General features: G+C 35.3%; 1 protein-coding gene and 1 pseudogene across 1 annotated transcript in view; one reads left to right on the plus strand and one right to left on the minus strand.

Moving 5' to 3' along the window:
* Window positions 1-24,709, plus strand: part of KHDRBS2 (KH RNA binding domain containing, signal transduction associated 2) — an 800,500-nt gene that overhangs the window by 656,787 nt on the left and 119,004 nt on the right. The gene's annotated exons all lie outside the window — the stretch shown is intronic.
* On the minus strand, window positions 16,150-16,392 carry LOC102180267 (annotated as a pseudogene).

The following is a 24,709-nucleotide window of genomic DNA, read 5'->3' on the forward strand; positions in this document are numbered from 1 at the left end:
TTCAGTATGACTTGGGGCAGTCCTCCTGGCATTAGCTGTGTTACACACGTCTATTTCTGCAGTCACATAGAAGTGGCCTCTCAGCATATCCTCATTGCCACCAGCCTGCTACTTGCCCCTGGAATTTTTCCTAGAGCTTTTGTCCCCTGGGCTTAGCCTCTGTTACGCAGAGGTTTGAGTGCCCTGCAGAGATTTGTTTGTGCCTCTCTTTTGGCCCTCTGGGCCCGTCCTTTTTTCCATGTGGCTTCTGTGTACTTCTCTATGTTCCCCGAGCCTTCTGTCTGGTGGGCGCCAAAGTCTGTGAGCTGCTTATGGGCTGAGAAGTGCAACATTTTCTATATTCTGCCACGTAGGTCCCTGCTTTGCCTAGCTTTCTGAGATCCCTCAGCTCCTCCTTCGTCCCACCTGTGTGGAAGCTTCCCAATACACAGGAAGTCTCTTCCTCTTTCACAACTTCCTCCCTCCCTCAGGGCAAAAGCTCCCATACTGAAGTTTTCTGTCTCTTCCCTTTTCCTATCTCCATCCCCTCACCTACCTCATTCCAGGAAGGTTAGCCCGCGCCCCCCACCCTTCACTCCAGAAGCCGGGTGTCTTCTGCTGTTGCTTTTTAGCAGTTGTTCCATATCTTGATGAGTTTTTTATGTATTTATGGGGAGGCTGGCCATCTCCCTGTCTTACTGCTCTGCCATCTTCTTCTGCCTCTCAGCATTCCACATTTTAATCTATTTGTTTCAAAAGCAAATTAGTCCTTTTGGCAAATTTGATTATACCACAAACTAGGTTCCCTAAAACCTTGGGAAATAAATATTCTATTTAGGTTATTTAGAAAATATTCTATTTATTATTTAATAGATGTTAAATTAATAATATACATTTATTATTTAATTTGTATTAGTCATTATTTATTAAATAGAATATTAAAATATTCTATTTAGAATGAATAGAATAAAATATAAGAGAATAAAGAAAAAGAGAATACATAAATTTAGAAATTTATTCTTTTATAGTTTTAGAGACTAGAAGTCTAAAATCAAGGGGTCAGCAGAACTGTGCTCTCTCTAAGACTCTGGGTAGAATCCTTCCTTGCCCATTTCTAGCTTCTGGTGGAGGCTGGTAGTCCTTGACTTGCAGCTGCACCATTTCTATCTCTTCTTCTGAGGACACATGGAATTTTCCCTGTAGATTCTCTCATAAACATATTGGATTATGCCCTACCCTAATGACCTCATCTTACCTTGATTACATATGCAAAGACTCTGTTTCCAAATAAGGTGACATTTATAGGATCCAGGAGTGAGATGTTCAACATTTTTAAGGGAACAAAATTCAACCTACAGCAACTGTTTTATGGAAGTGTTTTCTAAATCAGAAATTGTTTATAATTTCTTATTAATAATTATATATAATTATTTAACTCAGATTCATTTATTACTTAAAAAGTCTGAAAGATACTTTATTTTGAATAAAGTGTCATCTTGAATTTAAGGGGGGGAAAGGTAAGATTTTGATTCATTGAGGAAGCTTTGATATTTGTGAGAGCTTTACTTAATTGAAAGGTCATGGTTGTAAAGTTCTTAATATAATGAAACCTGTGCTTTGGTTATTTGTTCTGATTAACAGCATTTCACTAGAACATATTGAAAATACATTCAGCAGGACTTTTCAAGGTTCTGGTTATCATCAACACGGAGTTTTATGTTGCATATCCAGGACAAATTTTACAAAGCCTAGAATTTATGTAAACTGGCCAATGAGGAAGAAGCCCCTAATGTGAAAGTACGTTCCAAAACTGATTTACATGGGTGAATATATTAATTTTACATTTTCTCTTTAAAAGCTGGAAAAAAAAAATTCCCTCAACAATCACTTCATGGGCAGAAGTGTTTATTGAGATCAAATCCACACCAGTCTTCTCGTTATACCAAGTTCATGGAACTGGACACCCTGGGAATCAGATATTTTTTCTCGTGTCCATGATCACTGATCCTGAGAATAATACCAGGCAAACTCTTACAGATCCAGGGTAAATCATAAGGCCACTGTAAATATATTAATATAGCAGCAAAAATCCATGTGCTAGGTCACTTCAGTCGTGTCTGTCTCTGTGCGACCCCATGGACTGTAGCTCCCCAGGCTTCTCTGTCAAAGGGCTTCTCCAGGCAAGAATACTGAAGTGGATTAGCATCCCCTTCTTCAGTAATAATCCATAACCTTTGCCAAAATTGCAAGCTAAAGTGTATGCTTAGCTACTTACGAGCAAGCAATGACACTTGGGGACTTCATCATGTTTATGATGTTCTCTCCCCACCACAGTCTCTTGAACAAACACTTATGATTCCAGATTTTAGGTAAGGCTGAATTGTACTAGCATTATGCATACAATTTTAATAGATTTCATTAATTTTAGCCCATGGACTAGAGTGTATTCATTTATTTTAATTTAAATCATGGTAGATTGTTATATAATTATAGAAAGCAACAGCAGTTCAAAGTTATGCTTTTTATTGAATAACTAAACAATAGATTTACCTGAAGAATCCATTTGACATACTTTTGCCACAGGCTTTAAAGAATCATAGAAACCCTCATTTGAATGGAGCTTAAAAGTCTGCTCATGTAAATTTTCAGCCAGAGGTCCATAAAAGTTTAGATAAATTCAGTACTTTATTTCACTAGTAAGGTAAAAGCAATTCTTCTAGCAGTTAGGTGATGATTAGGGGACTAATTCAAATAAAAACCAATATTCAAGATTTTAAAACATATTAAACTTTACCAAATAATGACATGCAAGACAAATTACACAAAATCAAAATTTTCTAAATCATTTCATTCAGACCTATCAGATTCCAAAATGATTGAAAAACCAGTACCTCACACACTCATGTGCTCTTAGTAATTGTTTAGTTTATAAATTCTGCTAATTACCTTCATTTGATGGTTTACCTAGTTGTGTAGTGTCACTTGCATGACAAGTGACTTAAACAACAAGCTTAAGTTACCTAATTTGGCTTAATTGTAGTAAAATTCCTAATGGTCATAGGCTGTAATAATATAATGGCAAGAATAATTATAAGAACAATATTTTCATAGAGTGAAAGAGAATTTCATCTGAGTAGTATCTGCCTCATTAATTGACTTCAGCCTACTCATCTTGGAACCTCTTTCCTTCTTTAAACTGAAAGTGTTATTCATTCAATCATGTCCTACTGCTTGCGACCACATGGATTGTAACCTACCAGGGGATGGAATTCTCCAGGCAAAGGAATGGGTACCCATTCCTTTCTCCAGGGGATCTAGATTGTCACAGAGGGCTGGATTAGGATTCCCTGCATCATACAGCAAATTCCTATTGACTATCTATTTTAAATATGGTAATGTATGTACATTTCAATGCTACTCTCTCAAATCATCCCACCTTCTTTTTCCCCCACTGTGTCTAAAAGTTGATTCTTTATGTCTGTGTCATTTTTGCTACTCTGCAAATGAGATCATCAGTACTATCTTTCTATATTCCATACTTATGTGTGTCTTAATATAGAATATTTGTTTTTCTCTTTGACTTACTTCACTCTGTATAATAGGCTCTATGTTCATTTTCTTTATCCATCCATCTGTCAATGGACATCTAGTTTGCTTCTATGTCCTAGCTAGTTAAATAGTGCTGCAATGAACATTGAGGTACATGTGTCCTTTTCAATTATGGTTTCCTCATGTTATATGCCCAGTAGTGGTATTGTTGGGTCATATGGTAGTTTTATTCCTGTTTTTTAAGAAATCTCTGTAGTGGCTGTATCAATTTGCATTTTGACCAACAGTGCAACAGCGTTCCCTTTTCTCCACAACTTCTCCAGCATTTATTGTTTGTAGATTCTTTGATGATGCCCATTCTGACCAGTGTGAGGTAATACCTCATTGTATTTGCATTTCTCTAGTAGTGAGCAATGTTGAGTATCTTTTCATGTGTTCACTAGCCATCTGTATGTCTTCTTTAGAGTAATGTCTGTTGAGATCTTCTGTCTAACCTTTTCCATTAAGTCTTGGTTTTAAACAAAATTTTCCCAAGTACATTTATATGCTCACATGATATTTGATGGTAGGCTTAACATATTTTATCAGAGATATAAATCCTATTGCAAGCTATGTTAGATTTTGAAGAGTTCTCAAAATCAAACAACTGATGTATACAATTAACATATAATATGATCATAACATATTTGTGAAAATATATAAGAATATATGCATCAAAATGTGAATATATGTTAAAGGCAAGTACATTTAAAAATGCATAAAAATGTTCATATCACAACTCTTAAGCTCTGATTTATTTTCAATATTTTTTAGTTTTATTGTTTGTAAGGAGATCTTACCATATCATATATTTCTATTGTTTTCCAAAGCAGTAATTAATTTTATCATTTATCTTTTTATTGATAAGGATGATTTTACAAAATACATTGTGGATCTTTGTGATTTAACAGTTTTTAATTAGAATATGCAAACACCTTAGTCATTAATCTATAAACTAATTGATTGCTAAGCATTATTTTGCAGTATTATGATGCTTTTCTATTAATTCTGCCACTACTGTTAATTTTGGGTAAGCTAACTAATATTTACAGATCTTAGTTTTCCCATGGGTTATTAGAAGATCAAATCAGATGATACATAAAACTTATGAAAGGCCTGGCACTCAGTAAGTATTGTCTTTGGAGTTAGTATTTATTATTCATTTTTGAAAACCTATCATGCGCCAAGTACTATATCCACCGGTGGGAAGGCAAAGTGTGGAACTTGCTTAATTAGTGAACAGTTCATGGCCTAACAACAGGTAAGACACAAAAATCATATGTGTTATTTTAAATAATGCTAAAAGACTGGTTGTCTTGATGATTGAAAAGATCCAAGAGATCAAATGTTTTCTGTGCAGAATTTTTTCAGACTAAATTTCTGTGTTCAATTACTGTAAGTGCAACTAAAAGTAAAGACATTTTAAAAGTTGAAGTGAGCTAAGAGATTACAGGAATATGGAAAAAATATTCAGATTGTTATTTCATACATTTCCAGGTTTTTAAAATTAAATTAAAATTATATATTTTTTTGCTTTTAGTGATATGTGTGTGTTTATGTGCAAAAATATGGATTGGAGCAACATACACATTTCTTTTATCTAAAAGAAATAAAGGAAGAAAATAGAAAATTAAACAAAATTTAGCCAATTTGACATGAAATTTTGGTTAAAGCAAGACAAGTGACATTAGTCATTATGACTGTAAGGAAGGTAGCATTTCTGGCATTTGCGTATTATTTGGTGGTATCAAAGAAGGAAAAAATCATTTATACAGACTAATGAAAGATAAAAATGTTTATTTCCATATTCTAAGACAGGAAGAGAAGAACTCTATTGATTCTTTAGAATAATACTTGAAGGATATAACACTATTTTTTCTCTATGTAAAAACATGAAAGCTGAGATATCTTAATTCAGGAGCTAGAAGGCTATTAGTTCAATGATATCAGAACTTGGAGTGAGAAATGTAGCCCATGCTGTGCATGAAGACACTTCAGTTTTAATCATGTGCTGAATTTAAACTTTCAAAGAAGTGAAAGGGACAGTTTTATTACATTTCAGTATCAGAACTGATAGAAATATGAAAACAACGAGTAGATGGAACAAATGATCTTGAAGCCAAGTATCATGCAACTTGCTGGCTCTAGATGTCCTTCCCTCTGTATTCACAGAGAACTTTCATTCATTGCTCTTTAGATCATAATTTATATTTTTACTCTATTCTCATTTATAGGTAATAAGTCACTCAGTCGTTTCTGACTCTTTGTGACCTCATGGACTGTAGCCCAAAAGGCTCCTCTGTCCATGGGATTTTTCAGGCAAGAATACTGGAAATGGTTGCCATTTCTTGCTCCAAGAGATCTTCCTAACCCAGGAACCAAACCCAAGTCTCCCGCATCTCCTGTATTGGTGGGCAGATTCTTTAACACTGGACCACCTGGGAAAGTCCACTCTCATTTATAAGAGGCAGTTTATTGTAGCTAATTCTCAAATGATCCACATGTTTTAGAATATTTTTGTTCTTTTGTCAATATTTTTCCATTTTTTTGCATTCTACTTAAACTTGTCATAAATAGCATCTATTTAATAATCTATCTAAACTGTTATGTTTATGAACACTAATATTCTTCTTAATATGAATTTTTGAATTCATGTTATAGATTTTTCTCTTATGATATTTTATAAAATTTCTTTAAAGCACAAGTCTGTCTTTATAAAACTTAAAAATATTCAATGACCAACACCTCAGGATTTCCTCTTTGATTTATACAGCTAAAATCCTAGCTGCTGTTTAAAAATTGCTGCAGTTATTTGAAAAGATGAGGATATCAGACTAGGGTCTTGATGAGAATGTGTCACGTTTGTCAGGTAAGTTTCTGATGCTGATATTTGCTGGGCACAAATGTGTAACTTGACACTGGTTTGCAAAGCTTAATAAATTTTTTTTTGCAGATCATATTATTTCAGATATCAATACAACATTGGCTTTAGGTTTCTTTATTAATGTGACATCAGCTCAGAAGAAAGCAGAGTTTGAAGGTCAATGTTTTCTTAAGATATTTTGCTGGTAGTTATTCTATTCACTGGCTCAGACATTAGAATAGCTAAGTATTTCAGACTTATGTGTAGTAATATTCTTTTGCATGAAAAGTTGTCCAAGTTTCTAGCTAACCAAATGTCAAAGAATATATTTGGGCAGTAAACTAATAGGGTAGCAAGCTTCATTAAGAATTCTGGATTCAGTAATAGCTTTTCTTCAACTGTCACTGTCTTTAATGAGAAGGAGAAGAACAGATGCCATATTACTGTTCTGACTATTTGTTCGATTGGTTTATTCTGCTCGCTCTGCCACCAACCCCACGAAGGGGTACAGGACACTTGTCTGGTTTTAGTACAGTTAGACTTCTGCAAATATGGTAAATGGGGACCAGTGCTTAATGTGAGACAATTGCTTCTCAGTTACCTTTTTGTCCACAATGGAGTCTAGTAGCTGCCATTTAAATAAGAAATATATTCCAGAAATTGCTATCAAAAAGTTTTTATTTCAGTCTCAGAAATAGATGCAGCATTTTAAAAATTACCTTAAACACACTTTATGCCAAATTTAATTAAATTTTATTTAATTTTCTACTTTTCTTTCCTTTATTCCTTTTAGAAAAGAGAAAATTTTAATGCTGCTTCAATCTATATAGATATCATCAAAAGAGAAAAATACATATAATTTAATTAGAAAACAGCTTAAATGTCATTCTGGATATTTTTCACATTTCTGGAATCTCTTACTTCATTTCAAATCCTAAGATGTCCCATTTTTCCTCTAGTTAGGGTTATAGTACCTGAAACATAAAAATTCAGGCTTTAATTTATATTGAATGTAATCTTACAAAGAATACATTTCTCATTTTTCATTATTTTATCCTTAATGAACACATACTCCAAAGATCTGACTCTGGCAGTGGCTCCTTTAGTGACACTTTACCGTTACATTTAGTAGAAAACAGATCATGTAACTGAGAGAAATCACGTTTGCCCTTTGGTCAGTACTTCTTTAGAAACATAATACTGAAGCTCCATTTCACTGTAATTACATTGACTTCTAGTTAATAAACAAGCAAACAAAAACTTGTTCAGTGGAACTATAACTAGAATTCTGGATATAATTTCACGTTTATAACTTAACAGTATGTAAAATCTCAGTGGCATGTTTTATTTTAGAGTCCACTTGAATACTGTAAGTTCATATTAATGGATTGAGATACTCTCTGTATCTTTCTAGCAGGCAAGCACCAAAACTAGGTACTTAATGTGACTGTCCTCTGGAAAGAATTCTACCTTCTATTTAAGATAAATCAAGCTATACATAATTCTACCATTTACTTAACATATATATATATATACACACACATACATATGTATATATATACACATATATTTAAAATCATGAAGTAAATAAATTTGCCAGTGGAATATTCCTTCTCAAATAAGATGCACACAGAGTAATAATATGATGCCTACTGGGCATGCAGTTGCTTTATTTAAGTGACTAAATAGGAATGTAATTTGTTTTTCAAATCTCCTCCTAATATGACCCTTGATTTAATATTGTTATCCAGTAAGAGTCTTCTGGCTAGGTTATTTATAATAATTTCTGGTCTTATTCACAAAATAGAATATGTTTTGCAAAAAAAGTATTTATCAGGTATGCAGAGTCTTGCATCCTGAATATATGACATGACTTAGAAAAGACAGCAAAATTATATTAAATTATATATTTATATATAATTTATATAATATGTAATATATACATACAAATTATATAAATATGTTATAATATATAAATTATATTCATTTAAAAGTTAGAACTACTAGAATCTAGCTACTTTAGAACACAAAAGTGGAAAAACCAAGTGGATCAAACCAACTTTTGAGATTCAAATGAATCTCATCCACTTTTCCCCTTTGGTCAGTCAGTATGTTTCTGTTGTATAAATAAGTTCACATATATATTCTCTTTTTTTAAGTTCCACATATAAGCAATATCATAATGTTTTTTGTCTTCGACTTGCTTCACTTAGTATGATAATCTCCAGATTCATCCATGTTGCTGCAAATGTTATTATTTCATTCTTTTTTAATGGCTGAACAATATTCCATTCTATGTATGATAACATTTTCTTTATCTATTCATCTGTTAATGTCTATTTAGGTTTTTTTCAATGACATGGCTATTTTAAACAGTGTTGCAATAAACTTTAGGGTGCATGTATTTTGAACTATGTTTTCTCTGGATACATGCCCGAGAGTTGGATTACTGAATCATATGGTACCTCTATTTGCAGTTTTTTTTTTAATTGAAGGATAATTGCATAACAATTTTGTTGTTTTCTGTCAGAGATCAAACATGAATCAGCCATAGGTGTACATTTGTCCCCTCCCTCTTGAACCTCCCTTCCACTTCCCTAGCCATCCCACTCTTCTAGGTTGATACAGAGCCCCATTTGAGTTCCCTAAGACATACAGCAAATTCCCATTGGTTCTCTTTATTACATATGGTAATGTAAGTTTCCATTTTACTGTCTCCATAAATCTCATCCTCTCCTCTCCAACCCCCTTACCATAAATATGTTCTCTATATCTGCTTCTCTATTGCTTCCCTGCAAATAAATTCATCAGTACAGTCTCTCTAGATCCCATGCTGCTGCTGCTGCTAAGTTGCTTCAGTCATGTCCGACTTTGTGTGACCCCATAGATGGTAGCCCACTAGGCTCCCCAATCCCTGGGATTCTTCAGGCAAGAACAGTGGAGTGGGTTGCCATTTCCTTCTCCAATGCATGAAAGTGAAAAGTGAAAGTGAAAATGCTCAGTCGTGTCCGACTCTTCACGACCCCATGGACTGCAGCCTGCCAGGCTCCTCCGTCCATGGGATTTTCGAGGCAAGAGTACTGGAGTGGGTTGCCATTGCCTTCTCCCTAGATCCCATATATATGTGTTATTACTGGGTATATGTCTGTCTCTTTCTGACTTACTTCACTCTGTATAATAGGCGCTAGGTTCGTCCTCCTCATTAAAACTGACTTAAATGTGTTCCTTCTATGGCTGAGTAATAATGCCAAAGAATGCTCAAACTACCACACAATTGCACTCATCTCACATGCTAGTAAAGTAATACTCAAAATTCTCCAAACCAGGATTCAACAATACGTGAACTGTGAAATCCCAGATGTTCAAGCTGGATTTAGAAAAGGCAGAGGAACCAGAGATCAAATTGTCAATATCCAGTTGATCAATGAAAAAGCAAAAGAGTTCTAGAAAAACATCTATTTCTGCTTTATTGACTATGCCTTTGGCTATGTGGATCAAAACAAACTCTGGAAAAGTCTTCAAGAGGTGGGAATACCAGAACACCTGACCTGCCTCTTGAAAAATCTGTATGCAGGTCAGGAAGCAACAGTTAGAACTGGACATGGAACAACAGTCTGGTTCCACATAGGAAAAGGAGTACATCAAGGCTGTGTATTGTCACCCTCTTTATTTAACTTATATGCAGAGTACATCATGGAAACTCTGGACTGTATAAAGCACAAGCTAGAATCAAGATTGCCAGGAGAAATATCAATAACCTCATATATGCAGATGACACCACCCTTATGCCAGAAAGTGAAGAAGAACTAAAGAGTCTTTTGATGAAAGTGAAAGAGGAGAGTGAAAAAAGTTGGCTTGAAGCTCAACATACTGAAAGCAAAGATCATGACATCTGATCCCATCACTTCATGGCAAATGGATGGGGAAACAGTGGTAGACTATATTGGGGGGCTCCAAAATCACTGCAGATGGTGACTGCAGCCATGAAATTAAAAGATGTTCACTCTTTTGAAGAAAAGTTATGACCATCCCAGACAGCATGTTCTAAAGTGGAGACATTACTTTGTCAACAAAGGTCCATCTACTCAAAGCTATGGTTTTACCATTGGTCATGTGTGGATGTGAGAGTTGGACTGTGAGGAAAGCTGAGCGCTGAAGAATTGATGCTTTTGAACTGTGGTGTTGGAGAAGACTCTTGAGAGTCCCTTGGACTGCAAGAAGGTCCAACCAGTCCATCCTAAAGGAGATCAGTCCTGGGTGTTCTTTGGAAGGAATGATGCTAAATCTGAAACTCCAGTACTTTGGCCACCTAATGTGAAGAGTTGACTCATTGGAAAAGGCCCTGATGCTGGGAGGGATTCGGGGCAGGAGGAGAAGGGGATGATGGAGGATGAGATGGCTGGATGTCATCACTGACTTGGTGGACATGAGTTTGAGTGAACTCCGGGTGTTGGTGATGGACAGGGAGGCCTGGTGTGCTGCAGTTCATGGGGTCACAAAGAGTTGGAGACGACTGAGTGACTGAACTGAACTGATCATCCTCAAGAAATGTCCTGGCATAACAAACAAGATGTGAAATTATTAAATAGATACCCTCCTATAGACAAATACTCAACACAAAGGAAATCAGCACATGCACCCAGGAAGTCCTCACAAGCAGTGTATGTCCTATGGAAACACAGAATCTGGGAGCTCTTGATATTTGGATATCCTTGAAAACAGTCTGGATCAGGAGGCAGGGCCATAGTCACAGATGTTTAGAAGTAGGAGTGCTGTCCAAAGTGGTATGCTGTTCATCTGAATAGGACTTGAATCACAAAAATATGAACTTAACTTCATAATCATTCTCTTGTAAACAGTTTATGCGAAGATTAATCAGGGATCAAGAACTGTCTCTTACCTCAAAGGATAAAGAACTTAGAGAGACTAGGACAAGTCCAATCAGCATAAGTAAAATTGCAAACTTAAGCTAAAGATGCTAAAAATGCCATTTTGCAGTGATTCGTATAGGTATATTATAAAGGAAATCTTATTAGAGATGTGTTATTTACTGGCATACATGTAACTTAGGTACACATATGTTTTGATTAATGCACATAGCTTACTACTTTAAAACTTCTATGTACAATAATCAATACTCATAAATAATATTTCATAAAACTACTGAGCCGCAATGGAGTCATAAAGTGTTGAAAGTATGAGATGGAATAGAGGGATGAATTAAATTAAGATTAAATACTAAAAGCATCTTTATTGCCCATCCAGCTATTTTATTTTTTTCCTTTTAAACTGTATATTAGTACATTCCATGCCTGAATGGAGAAATAGAGTCATACTATTATTGATGAATATTTTGAATTCATATGTCAAGAGATTTATTTGAGAAGCTAATTCAGTTCAGTTCAGCCACTCAGTTGTGTCCAACTCTTTGTGACTGCATGGACTATAGCACGCCAGGCTGCCCTGTCCATAACCAACTCCCGGAGCTTGCTCAAACTCATGCCCATTGAGTCAGTGATACCATCCAACCATCTAATCCTTGTTGTCCCCTTCTTCTCCTGCCCTTAATCTCTCCCAGCATCAGGGTCTTTACTAGTGAGTCAGCTCTTCACTTCAGGTGGCCAAAGTATCAGAGATTCAGCTTCAGCATCAGTTTTTCCAATTAATATTCAGGACAATTTCCTTTAGGACTGACTGGTTTGATCTCCTTGCAATCCAAGGGATTTTCAATAGTCTTCTCCAACACCACACTAAAAAAGCATCAATTCTTCGCTGTTCAGCTTTCTTTATAGCCCAGTTCTCACAGGCATACACGACTACTGGGAAAACCATAACTTTGACTATATGGACGTTTGCTGGAAAATTAATGTCTATGCTTTTTAATTTTTTCAAGGTTTGTCATAGCTTTTCTTCCAAGGATGCAATGATCTTCGTTTTTTGAATGTTGAGTTTTAAGCCAGCTTTTTCACTTTTCTCTTTCACTTTCCTCAAGAGGCTGTTTAGCTCCTCTTCATTTTCAGCTTTAATGTAGTATCATCTGGGTATCTGAGGTTATTGATATTTTTTCCCAGCAATCTTGATTCCAGCTTGTGCTTCATCCAGTACAGCATTTCACTGATGTACTCTTCATATAAGTGAAATAAGCAAGATGACAATATACAGCCATGACATACTCTTTTCCCAATTTGGAACCAGTCCATTGTTTCATGTCCAGGAGGGGACTAATGGAAAGATAATCGATCAAAAATGATTTTGTGATTATGTGGTTTAAAAAATGTTTGATTTCATGTTAGAAATTATAAGTCATTACTTTCACTAAGGTGTTTTAATGATAGTAATCCCTCTTGGTTATTTTATTTAATATATAAATTGTTCACAAAATCACAAACTGAAAAAGTCTTAGTAAGCTTAAAAATCTGTAACTTTATTTTTTCCTAAGATTAGAGCAGAACGAATCTGCATGGAAAAGCCATCAAGACGTTCAAAATGATAAAAAGAAAGAAAGAAAAAAGACACTTCTATAGCTTTTTCGTGCCTCCTCATATATCTAACCAATTATTTAATACTTTATTCATATATATTTATATTTATATATAATGCCTTGGAAAAGATACTTTGGAAACAAAATACTACAGTGTAAAAAGTTACTGCACCATGATTTATAATTGATGCTGCAAAGCCTTGAAAGAATATCAAGCCTCACCATAGACATTTAACTGACTATAGTGTTCTTTGAGTAAACTAACCATAATTAATAATTCTTTTCTAAAAATGTCACATGACTAAAGAAGTTTCACTGGTACAAAGTATAGTCTCATATATTCTTTGCTGTTTTGCCAATAATAGCATAGATTAAGCACTTTTATGGCCAAAAAATAAAGGTAAAGTAATTCACATTGTATAATGCTCTTTGTTCCTGCATCTGCATATTTCTACTCATATGCAGAATGAGCTGTGAACATAGGCTGGTAATAGAGCGATAGGGATGCATTACAATGACCACTCCAGAAGATGACATCAGCATCATGGCAACGTAAGACATTCTTTCTTTGTAGCCCACCTTTTAACAATAAACTAGATATCCAGCCAAAAAATAGATGTTCACCTTTGTGTGTTTTGTGGTATCTAACACCATACTATGCCAAGGAACCTGGGAGAAGTCTCACCTAACTATGCATTCAGTAATAAGCAGTCAGACTTCAGTACAAGATGTAGAACCAGGAGAGACAATGAACATGCCCAGAGCATTTTCACCTAGGTTGGGAGAAGACATGGAGAGTGCTTACTTGGGCAGACTCCCACACATACTGTAAAATTTGCAGAAATTCAACCTTTCCTAGGATAGATTTCAGCACATCTCTGGAGGAAAGAAAATGTGAGTTTGGTCACAGTAGAGGCAGTAGGAAGAGAAACTTACCAGTGCTGCCCCTGTCCAAGGAAACATTGCATAGGGATTTGGCTCCTGCTGACTGTAGTCAGTGGGACATCCACCCATGAACCTCTGGGAATACCAGAGCTGAGACCTCCCCGCTGGGTCCACAGGACTGTGGGCAAGGTTCAGAGAGTTAAGCACACAATTCCTCTTACTTTGCTGCTGGCTAAATTACTGAGCATTCAGTTACTGTATGCTCCTGAGTGCAACAGCAAAAGATCTCCTATGGGCAGAGAATGCACTCAGAAACAGACCAGGATCTGTGGGCAAGGGAGAAACTACAAACCCACCACTTTATGGGTTTGCACCACTTTATGAAACAAAAAAGAGGTTTCCAGTAGCTTGCCTGGTCAATGAGAGAAGACATTAAAGCTTAAGGATCCTGCTAAAAGATCCACATTCAGTGGAACTGGTGTACCGACTCCACATATATAGCAGTAAAATCCTTCATAATAAAAACACCACCCGATAGAATGCCACATCTAAAGGCAACGAGCAAAGATTTAAGGGTGCCAGCTACTTCAAATGTGAAAGTAGCAGGATAAAACGGTAAAGAATGTTTAAAATTAAGGAACCATGCTGTCATAAAGAGAAAATAATAATTCTCCAATAACTGGACTCAAAGATGCAAACTTTGTGATGTCACTGAAAGAATTCAAAATAATTGTTTTGAAGAAAATGAGCTATGAGAAGACTTATAAAGAAAATTCAATGAAATTTACTAAATCTTGGGAAAAATACCTGATTGAAATGAATTTTTACTCGAAAAAGGTAAAAATCATAATGGAAACCAAAGAGTCTGGAGCTGAAGGACTCAATGAATCAAGTGAAATATGCAATAAACAACAGCTGCAATAGAGGAGAGCAAATGGTAAAAAATAAAGAATAAGTGAGCTAGAGGAAGGAATTTTGAAATAATCTAGTTGGAAGGAAACAAAGAAAAAATAATGGAAAAGAGTAAAGACAGCCTATGTAATCTATGGAATTTCATCAAAATTAAAAACATTAGAATAATTGGTATTTCAGAAAGAGAAGTGGTGGAAAAGGGAACAGAAATTTTATTTAAAGAAATTGTACCTGTTAAACTTCTAAACCTGGGAAGGTGTTAAGACATTCTAATTTACAAAGTTAATAGATCATCCTATTATCACAGTGCAAAAAGACTTTTTCCAAGACACATTATAATAAAGCTGTCAAATATCAGTAGAAACGAATATAACATTTTAAAGCAAACATACTCTAATAAAAATTAATTTAAAAAGTCAAGAATAAATATAAAATTCTAAAATAAGAGAATGTAACCTAGAAAGAAGCCCCATTAGGCTATCAGCAGATTTCTTACCAGAAACCCTACAGGTCTATTGAAAGAGAAAAAACACATTCAAAGTACATAAATAAAGAAAAAAAATTGCCAGCCAAGAACACACTATTTTTCTAAATTAACCTTCAAATGTGAAGGAGAAATAAAGCCTTGTCTAAACAAGAAGAGCTGAGGAAATTTCACTAGATGTTCAAGCAAGACATGCTAAAAATTGTTCTTCAAGTTTAACAATCAAAAGATGCTAATAAGCAACATGAAAATATAGGAAAGTTTACAACACAGAGATAAATATTCAGTCACATGTATAAAACTCTAAATCTGTAATACAGTGGTTTCTTTATAGTATAAGATCAAAGGAAAACAGTACTCTATGTTATTATAGCTACGGTAATGTGTTAATGAATATACAATATAAAAGAGGTAAATGATGACATCAGAAAATTTGAAAAGGACAAAGTAAAAGAGTGAAAAGGGTGAAGCCGTGTCTTTGTGTGTGTTTGTGTAAAGGCAAGCTTTATTTCAAAACAACTTGGAGCAATCAGGGGGTCCTCAACCACAACCTAGTAGGAGAGATTACAGTTACATGTACATTTGAGAGAATCTCAGTAGGGAGTCTTGCCCAATATTTGCTCAGTTTCCTCTTCAGGTTGAAACTATAAAGGTAAGCTTGAAGATGCCCATGATGTCTTTGTATTCAGACACACTTGTTTCAGGAAGGAAGACATTGAGAGTCAACTTAATTGAGAGAATCAGCTTAACTGCTAAAATAAATATTTCACTGAGAATACAGTTAATAGCTTTCTCACACTTTCACATTTTTAAAGGAGGCACAGAAGTTCGATTCACATTCTAAGCCATTGAGTTAGTAAAGATTTTGTCTCCATTTCATAGGAAATAGATTACATTCAATTATACTTCACAACAACTAACTGGAAAATACCATTGCTAACTGGTATATACCAACAGCTAACTGGAATATACCATTGTTTTTGAAGCACTGGCTGGGTTGACATCTGTGATAGTAACCAAGTAACTGAGGTTTCTGTGTAACAAGCGCTGGTGCTGGGTGCAGTCATTCGACCCACCTTTGTTCTGATGTTCCATGATACAGGGGATCAGCTAGTCATTCTCCTCCAGGAGCTGCTGGATTATTTGCTGAGTAACTTCAACCTTATCTCTCAGCCAGTCCAGTACAAACATCATTGACATCTCCAGAAGCCAGATTGGCAACCAGCTTCAGCCCCTGCAAACCAGCAAGCATCTGCTGCTGCTGCTGCTGCAGTCGCTTCAGTCGTGTCCAACGCTGTGCAACCCCATTGACGGCAGCCCACTAGGCTCCTCTGTTCCTGGGATTCTCCAGGCAAGAATACTGGAGTGGGTTGAAATTTCCTTTTCCAATGCATGAAAGTGAAAAGTGGAAGTGAAGTAACTCAGTCATGCCCAACTCTTAGTGACCCCCTGGACTGCAGCCTACCAGGCTCCTCCGTCCATGGGATTTTCCAGGCAAGAGTACTGGAGCGGGTTGCCAGACCCAATTTTCCCCATAGCCAGTCCTCTGAAGGGGAAGCTTGCACAAGCCTTTAGACTTCATGCGTCAGAGGGCAGACTAAATGAAAACCACAGTCTCAGAAAGCTAACCAAAATTATCATATGGAGCACAGTCTTCTGTAACTCAATGAAACTATGAGTCATGCTGTGTAAGGCCATCAGAGATGGACAGGTCTTTGTTGGAGAGTTCTGGCAAAACGTGGCCCACTAGAAAAGGGAATGGGAAACTACTTCAGCTTCTTGCCTTGAGAACCCCAGTAAATTATGAAAAGGCAAAAAGATATGACACTGAAAGATGAAACCCCCAGGACTGTAGGTGTCCAGTATGCCACTGGAGAAGAACAGAGAAAAGGCCTTAGGAAACATTATTATGAGCAAAGCTAGTGGAGGTGATGGAATTGCAGCAGAGCTATTTCTAATCCTAAAAGATGATGCTTTAAAGGAGTGCACTCAATATACCAGCAAATTTGGAAAACTCAGAAGTGGCTACAGGGCTGGAAAAGGTTAGTTTTTATTCCAATCCCAAAGAAGGGGAGTATCATTAATGTTCAAACTGCTGCATGATTGCACTCATTTCACATGCTAATAAGGTAATGCTCAACATCCTTCAACATAGGCTTCAACAGTTTGTGAACTGAGAGCTTCCAGAGGTAAAAGCTGGATTTAGAAAAGGCAGATAAACCAGAGATCAAATTGCCAACATCCACTGGATTACAAAAAAAGCAAGGGAATTCCAGGAAAAAAAAAATCTACTTCTGCTTTACTGACCACAACAAAACTTCTGACTATGTGGATCACAACAAAGGATGGAAAATTCTTAAACAAATGGGAATAAAAGACCAATTCATCTGCCTCTTGAGAAACCTATATGCAGATCAAGAAGCAATAATTAGAACTAGACATGGAACAAGGGACTGGTTCAAAATTGGAAAAAGAGTATACCAAGGCTGTATATTGGTGCCCTGCTTTTTAAAATTTTATGCAGAGTACATCATGCAAAATGCCAGGCTGGATACATCACAAGCTAGAAACAAGATTACCAGGAGAAATAACAATAACCTCAGATATGCAGATGACACCACCATAATGACAGAAAATGAAGAGGAACTTAAGAGCCTCTTGATGAAATTGAAAGAGGAGAGTGAGAAAGCTGGCTTAAAACTCAATGGTCAAAAAAGACAACACGGAAATACAAAGAATCATAAGAGAATATTATGAGCAGTTATATACTAACAAAATGGATAAGCTAAAGGAAATAGACAGATTCCTAGAAAATGTTAACTTTCCAAGATTGAACCAGGGAAAATAGAAATTATCAACAAACCAATTACATTAATATCAAAACTATGATCAAAAATCTCCCCAAAAACAAAAACCCAGGCCTAGATAGCTTCACAGGTGAATTCTATCAAACATTTAGAGAAAAGCTAATGTTTATTTTTCTGAAACTCTTCCAAAAATTTGCAGAGGAAGTAACATCATTCTATGAGGCCACCATCACCCTGATACCCAAACCAGGTAAGGATAAAACAAGAAAACTGTAAGCCAATATAATTGATAAACATAGATGCAAAAATATTCAACAAAATTCTAGCAAACAGAATTCAACAGCACATTGGAAAGCTCATGCATCATGATCAAGTTGGGTTTATTCCAGGGAAACAAGGATTTTTCAATATATGCAAATCAATGTGCTACATCATATTAACAAATTGAAAAATTTGTTAAAATAAAAACCACATGATCATCTCAGTAGATTCAGGAAAAGCCTTTGATAAAATTCAACTACTATTTATGATTCAAACTCTTCAAAAAATGGGCATAGAAGGAACTTACCTCAACACAGTAAAGTCCATATATGACATACCCACATTAGTCTCAATGGTGAAAAACTGAAAGCATTTCCTCTAATATCAGGATCAAAACAAAGGCACCCACTTTCATCACTATTATTCAACATAGGTATGAAGATATAGGTATGGAAGATATAGGTATGGCAATTAGAGAAGAAAAAGGAATAAATGTAACCTTGATCAGAAAAGAAGAAGTGAAGTTCTCACTGTTTGCAGATGACATGATACTATACATAGAAAAGCCAAAATGAAACTATCAGAAAATTAAGAGATAATTAGTGAATTTAGCAAAGTCATGGGATACAAATTCAATACACAGAAATCACTTGTATTCTTATATAATAACAATAAAAAATTAGAAAGAAAAATTAAGGAATCAATCCCATTCACCATTGAAACAAAAAGAATAAAAGATCTAAGCATAAACCTACCTCAGGAGATAAAGAACTGTATATGGAAAATTATAAGACACTGATGAAAGAAATCAAATATGACACAAACAGAGGGAGAGATATTCGATGTTCTTGGGTAGAAATAATCAATATTGTAAAAATGACTGTACTATAAAATGCAGTCAACAGATTAAATGCAATACCTATCAAAATACAAATGTCGTTTTTCACAGAACTAGAACAAAAATATTCACAATTTATATAGAAACACAAAAGACCCCAAATAGCCAAAGCAGTCTTAAGAAAGAAGAATGGAGCTGGAAGAATCAACCTTTCTAACTTCAGACTATGCTACAAAGCTACAGTCATCAAGACAGTATGGTACTGGCACAAAACAGAAATATAGACCAATGAAATAAAATAGAGAGCCCAGAGAGAAATCCGCACACCTATGGTTGCCACATTTATGACAAAGGAGACAAGAATATTGTATGGGGCAAAGATAGGCAACTCTTTTCAATAGGTGGGGCTGGGAAAATTGGACAGCTACATGAAAAAGAATGAATTTACAACACTTCATAATGCCTTACACAAATATAAACTCAAAATGGATTAAAGACCTAACTGTAAGACCAATAACTATAAAACTCTTAGAGGAAAACATAAGCAGAACACTCGATGACATAAATCAAAACAAGATCCTCTATGACTCACCTCCCAGAGTAATGGAAATAAAAATAAACAAGTGGACCTAATTAAACTTAAAATCTTTTGCACACCAAAGGAAACTACAAACAAGGTGAAAAGACAACCCTCAGAAAGGTAGAACATAATAACAAAGGGAATAACTGACAAATAATTAATTTCCAAAATATACAAGCAGCTCATACAAGTCAATCCCAGAAAAGCAAACAACCCAATCAAAAAGTGGGAAAAAGACCTAAACGGACATTTTTACCAACCAGACATACAGATGGCTAACAAGCACATGAAAAGTTGCTCAACATTGCTCAGTACTGGAGAAATGCAAATCAAAACTACAATGAGATACCACCTCACATCAGTCACAATGGCCATCATTAAAAAGTCTCAAAGAATAAATGCTGGAAAGGGTATGGAAAAGGGGGAACACTCTTGCATTGCTGGTGGGAATGTAACGGATACAGCTACTATGGAAGACGGTTTGGAGATTCTCTTAAAAATAAAAAAAAAAGGAATAAAACCACCATATGACTCAGCAATCTCACTCCTAGGCATATACTCCAAGGAAAGAAAAATTTAAAAAGACACATATAGCCCAATGTTCATTGCAACACTATTTACAATAGCTAGAACATTGGAAGCAACCTAGATGTCCATTGACAGATGAATGAATAAAGAAGCTGCGTTATATATATACAATGGAATATTGCTCAGCTATAAAAAGGAACACGTTTAAATCAGTTCTAATGAAGTGGATGAACCTAGAGCCTATTATACAGAGTGAAGTAAGAGAAAGAGAAATTCAGAAAGAGAAATATAAATATTGAATACTAATGCATATATATGAAATCTAGAAAGATGGTGCTGATGAATTTATTTTTAGGGAAGCAATGGAGAAACAAACATACAGAACAGACTTATTGACACGGGGGAGGGGTGGAGGGAGAGGGTGAGCTGTCTAGAGAGAATCACATGGAAATTTACACTACCATATGTAAAATAGATAGCCAATAGGAATTTGCTGTATGACTCCAGGAACTCAAACAGAGGCTCTGTAACAATCTAGAAGAGTGAGGGAGGGAAATTGGAGTGGGGGGACATGGGTGTACCTATGGTTGATTCTTGCTGATATTGTACAGAAAACAACAAAATTCTCTAAAGCAATTATCCTTCAATTAAAAACTAAATTAATTAAATGAAGAACCTGGATGGAGGGGACTAAGATCATGGCAGCAAGTGTCATCACTTCATGGCAAAAGGGTGGAGAAACACAGGAAACATTAACACACTTTATTTCCTTAGACTCCAAAATAACTGCAAATGGCAAGTGAGGCCATGAAATTAAAAGATGCTTGCTCTTTGGAAGCGAAGTTATAGCAAATCTAGACAGCATAGTAAAAGATAGAAACATCACTTTGCTGACCATAGTCCGCATAGCCAAAACAATGGGTCACCAATAGTCATGTACATATGTGAGATTTGGACTACAGAGAAGGCTGAGTACCAAAGAATGTATCCGTTTGAACTGTGGTGTTGTAAAAGTCTCTTGAAATTTCCTTGAACTCAAGGAGATCAAACCAGTCAATCTTAAAAGAAATCAACCATGAATATTCTTTGTAAGGGCTGATGCTGAAATTGAAGATCCAATACTTTGGTCACCTGGTGTGAAGAGCTGACACTGGAAATGACCCTGAAGCTGGGAAAGACTGAGGGCCTAAGGAGAAGGGGGCAACAGAGGATGAGTTGGTTGGGTGGCATTACCAACACAATGGACATGCGTTTGAGCAAACTCTGAGAGATAGTGAAGGACAAAGAAGCCTGGCATACTGCAATGGGCTCACAAAGAGTTGGACATGACTGAGTGACTGAACAACAAACAAGGTGAAGTTTATATAGACAGTGGAAGTTAAGTTGCTATCAGCTTAAAATGGACTGTTTAACCTATAGTTTGTTTGTTGTTGTTGTTTTTTTTTTTTTTTTTTGTAAACTGCATGGGTAACACAAACCAAAATCCTAGAACAACTGCATAGAATATAAAGGAATGATAGCATATCACCACAGAGAATCACCAATTTACAAAGGTAAGCAGAGACAGGGAAAATGTGAAACAAGGAAAGTATAAAATAATTAATAAAATGGCAACTGTAAGCCTTCTCACATCAACAGAAACTCAATGTATATGGATTGAATTTAAGAATAAAATTTGCAATGTGACTGAATGGAATAATTAAAAAGATCCAAATATATAATTTCTACAAAAGCCTCCTTATAGACTCAAAGTAATGGGTGGAAAAAATATTCCATGTAAGTGAAAACAGAAAGGAGAGAAATATGTACAACAGAAAAATTAGGCTTTAATCCAAAACCTGTAACAAGAGACAAAGAAGGTCATTATATAATACAAAGGGGTCAATTCATCAAGAAGATATAACAACTGTAAATATATATGCACCCCACATAGGAACAGCTAAACATACTAAGCAAGCACTAATAGTTGTAAAGTGAGAAAAAGACAAAGATATAGTAACAGTAAGGGACATCAGTACCCATTATCAACAATCGATACATCATTTTCCAGGCCAAATAATCAATGAAGAAATGACGGTTGAACCATACATTGGACCAAAATGAATTCAACAGATATTTTTAGAACATTCTGTCCATACAGAAAGTGGAATACAGGTTTTTCTCAAGTGTACTTGGAACATTCCCCAACATTGACCATATGATAAGGCATTAAACAAGTCTTATGAAATTTAAAAATGTTAAAATAATATGAAACATCTTTTCATTACAAGGAACTGAAACTAAAAGTCAACAACTATATTAAAGCTGGCAAATCTACAAATATATTGAAATTAACACTCTCCTGAGCAACGAATGTATTAAAGAAAAAATCAAACCCATAATTATTAAAATCTCAAAATAAATGGAAATGGAAGCACAGCATACAAAATCCATACGTTTTTGCCTCAAAAAGCAGTTTTGAGAGGGAAGTATACAGTGATAAATGCATATTATTAGAAAATAGATCTCAGAGGGGAAAAAAATCCTAAATTTGTACCTCAAGGGAATAAAAGCAGAAGAACAAACAAAGGCCAAAGTTAGCAGAAGGAATAAAGTAACAAAGATCTGGAAAGAAATAAATGAAATAGAGGCCAGAGAAAGCAACAGAATCCACAAAACTAAGAGCTTTTTAAAAATACAATAAAAAATAATCAAAATTGGCAAGCCTTTTTTTCTAATGTAAGAAAAAAAGACTCAAATAAAATCATTAATGAAAAAGGAGACATTACAACTGATACTAGAGAGATACATAGAATCATAAGAGACTACTGTGAATATGTATATGCTGAAAAATTGGATAACTTAAAAGAAATGGATAAAGCTCTAAAAACATACAACCCACCAAGACTGAATCAAGACGAAAAAAAGAACCTGAATAGGGCAATAATAACAAAGTCAGATGAACCATTTCAATGAAAATATAGACCAATATCCCTGATTAATATAGATGTAAAATTCTCAGAAATATTAGCAGACCTATGTGCCTTCCCTATAGCCCAGATGGTGAGAAATCTGCCTGCAATGCAATTCCACAACACATTAGAGGATACTTCCTCTTTAAGAAATAAATGAAATAGAGGCCAGAGAAAGCAACAAAATCAATAAAACTAAGAGCTTTTTAAAAATATAATAAAAAATAATCAAAATTGGCAAGCCAAGGAGAACTTATCCCTGAGATATGAGGATCGTTAAAAATATGGAAATCAATCAATATGATAAACCACGTTGATAAAATAAAGGTTAAAAACATGATCATTTCCATAGATAAAGAAAAAAAAATTTACAAAATGCAATATTCTTTCATCATTAAGACACTCAGCAAATTAGAAAGAACATATGTCAGCATAATAAAGGCCATATATGACAAATCTACAGCTAAATTTATATTAATTGGTGAAAATTTTAAAATGTTTTCTCTAGGATCAGGAATAAAGCAGGTCACTCGCTCTTACCACTCTTGGTCAATATAGTATTGGAAAACTTAGCTAGAGCAATTGGGGCGAGGGAGAAATTTAAAAAAAAAAAAAAGTGTATTTCAAAAGAAAGAAGCGCCAGCCCCAAGCATCCTGTATCTTGTATCGAACATAGACTGGCGCTTCATTTCTTACATGAGGTGCACGGGGATGATCCAGAGAGATGATATGGGGTGGGAGGTGGGAGGGGGATTCAGGATTGGGAGCTCGTATACACCGGTGGTGGATTCATGTCAATGTATGGCAAAACCAATGCAGTATTGTAAAGTAAAATAAAGTAAAAGTAAAATTAAAAAAAAAAAAAAAAGAAGCAAAATTCTTTATTTGAAGATGATTTTGTAGAAGGCAATAGCAACCCACTCCAGTACTCTTGCCTGGAAAATCCCATGGACGGAAGAGCCTGGTAGCCTGCAGTCCATGGGGTCGCGAAGAGTTGGATATGCCTCAGAGACTTAACTTTCACTTTTCACTTTCATGGTTTGGAGAAGGACATGGCAACCCACTCCAGTGTTCTTGCTTGGAGAATCCCAGGGACGGCAGAGCGTGGTGGGCTGCTGTCTATGGGATTGCACAGAGTCGAACACGACTGAAGCGAGTTAGCAGCAGCAGATGATAATTTGATCTTATATATGGAAAATCTGAAAGACTCAATCAAAGCCCTTGGAAATAATCAAAGAATTCAATAAAATATTATATATATAAATCAACCTACAGAAATCAGTGGCGGTTTTGTACACTAACATGAAAACATGAAAAGTCATGTAAATAAATGTATCTCATCTATCATTCACAATATCATCAAAAGCAATAAAATACTTAGTATCAAATTTCACCAATGAAGTAAAAGATGTATATAATAAAAGTTATAAGAACAAAACCTTAATGTAAGAAATTAAAAAGATACAAACAAGTGGAAAGATACACCATGTTCATGGATCAGAAGAATTAATATCGTAAAGTGTTCATACTATTCAAAGACTTCTAGTGATTC

Source organism: Capra hircus, chromosome 23 (assembly GCF_001704415.2).
Source record: "Capra hircus breed San Clemente chromosome 23, ASM170441v1, whole genome shotgun sequence".
Lineage (NCBI taxonomy): Eukaryota > Metazoa > Chordata > Mammalia > Artiodactyla > Bovidae > Capra > Capra hircus.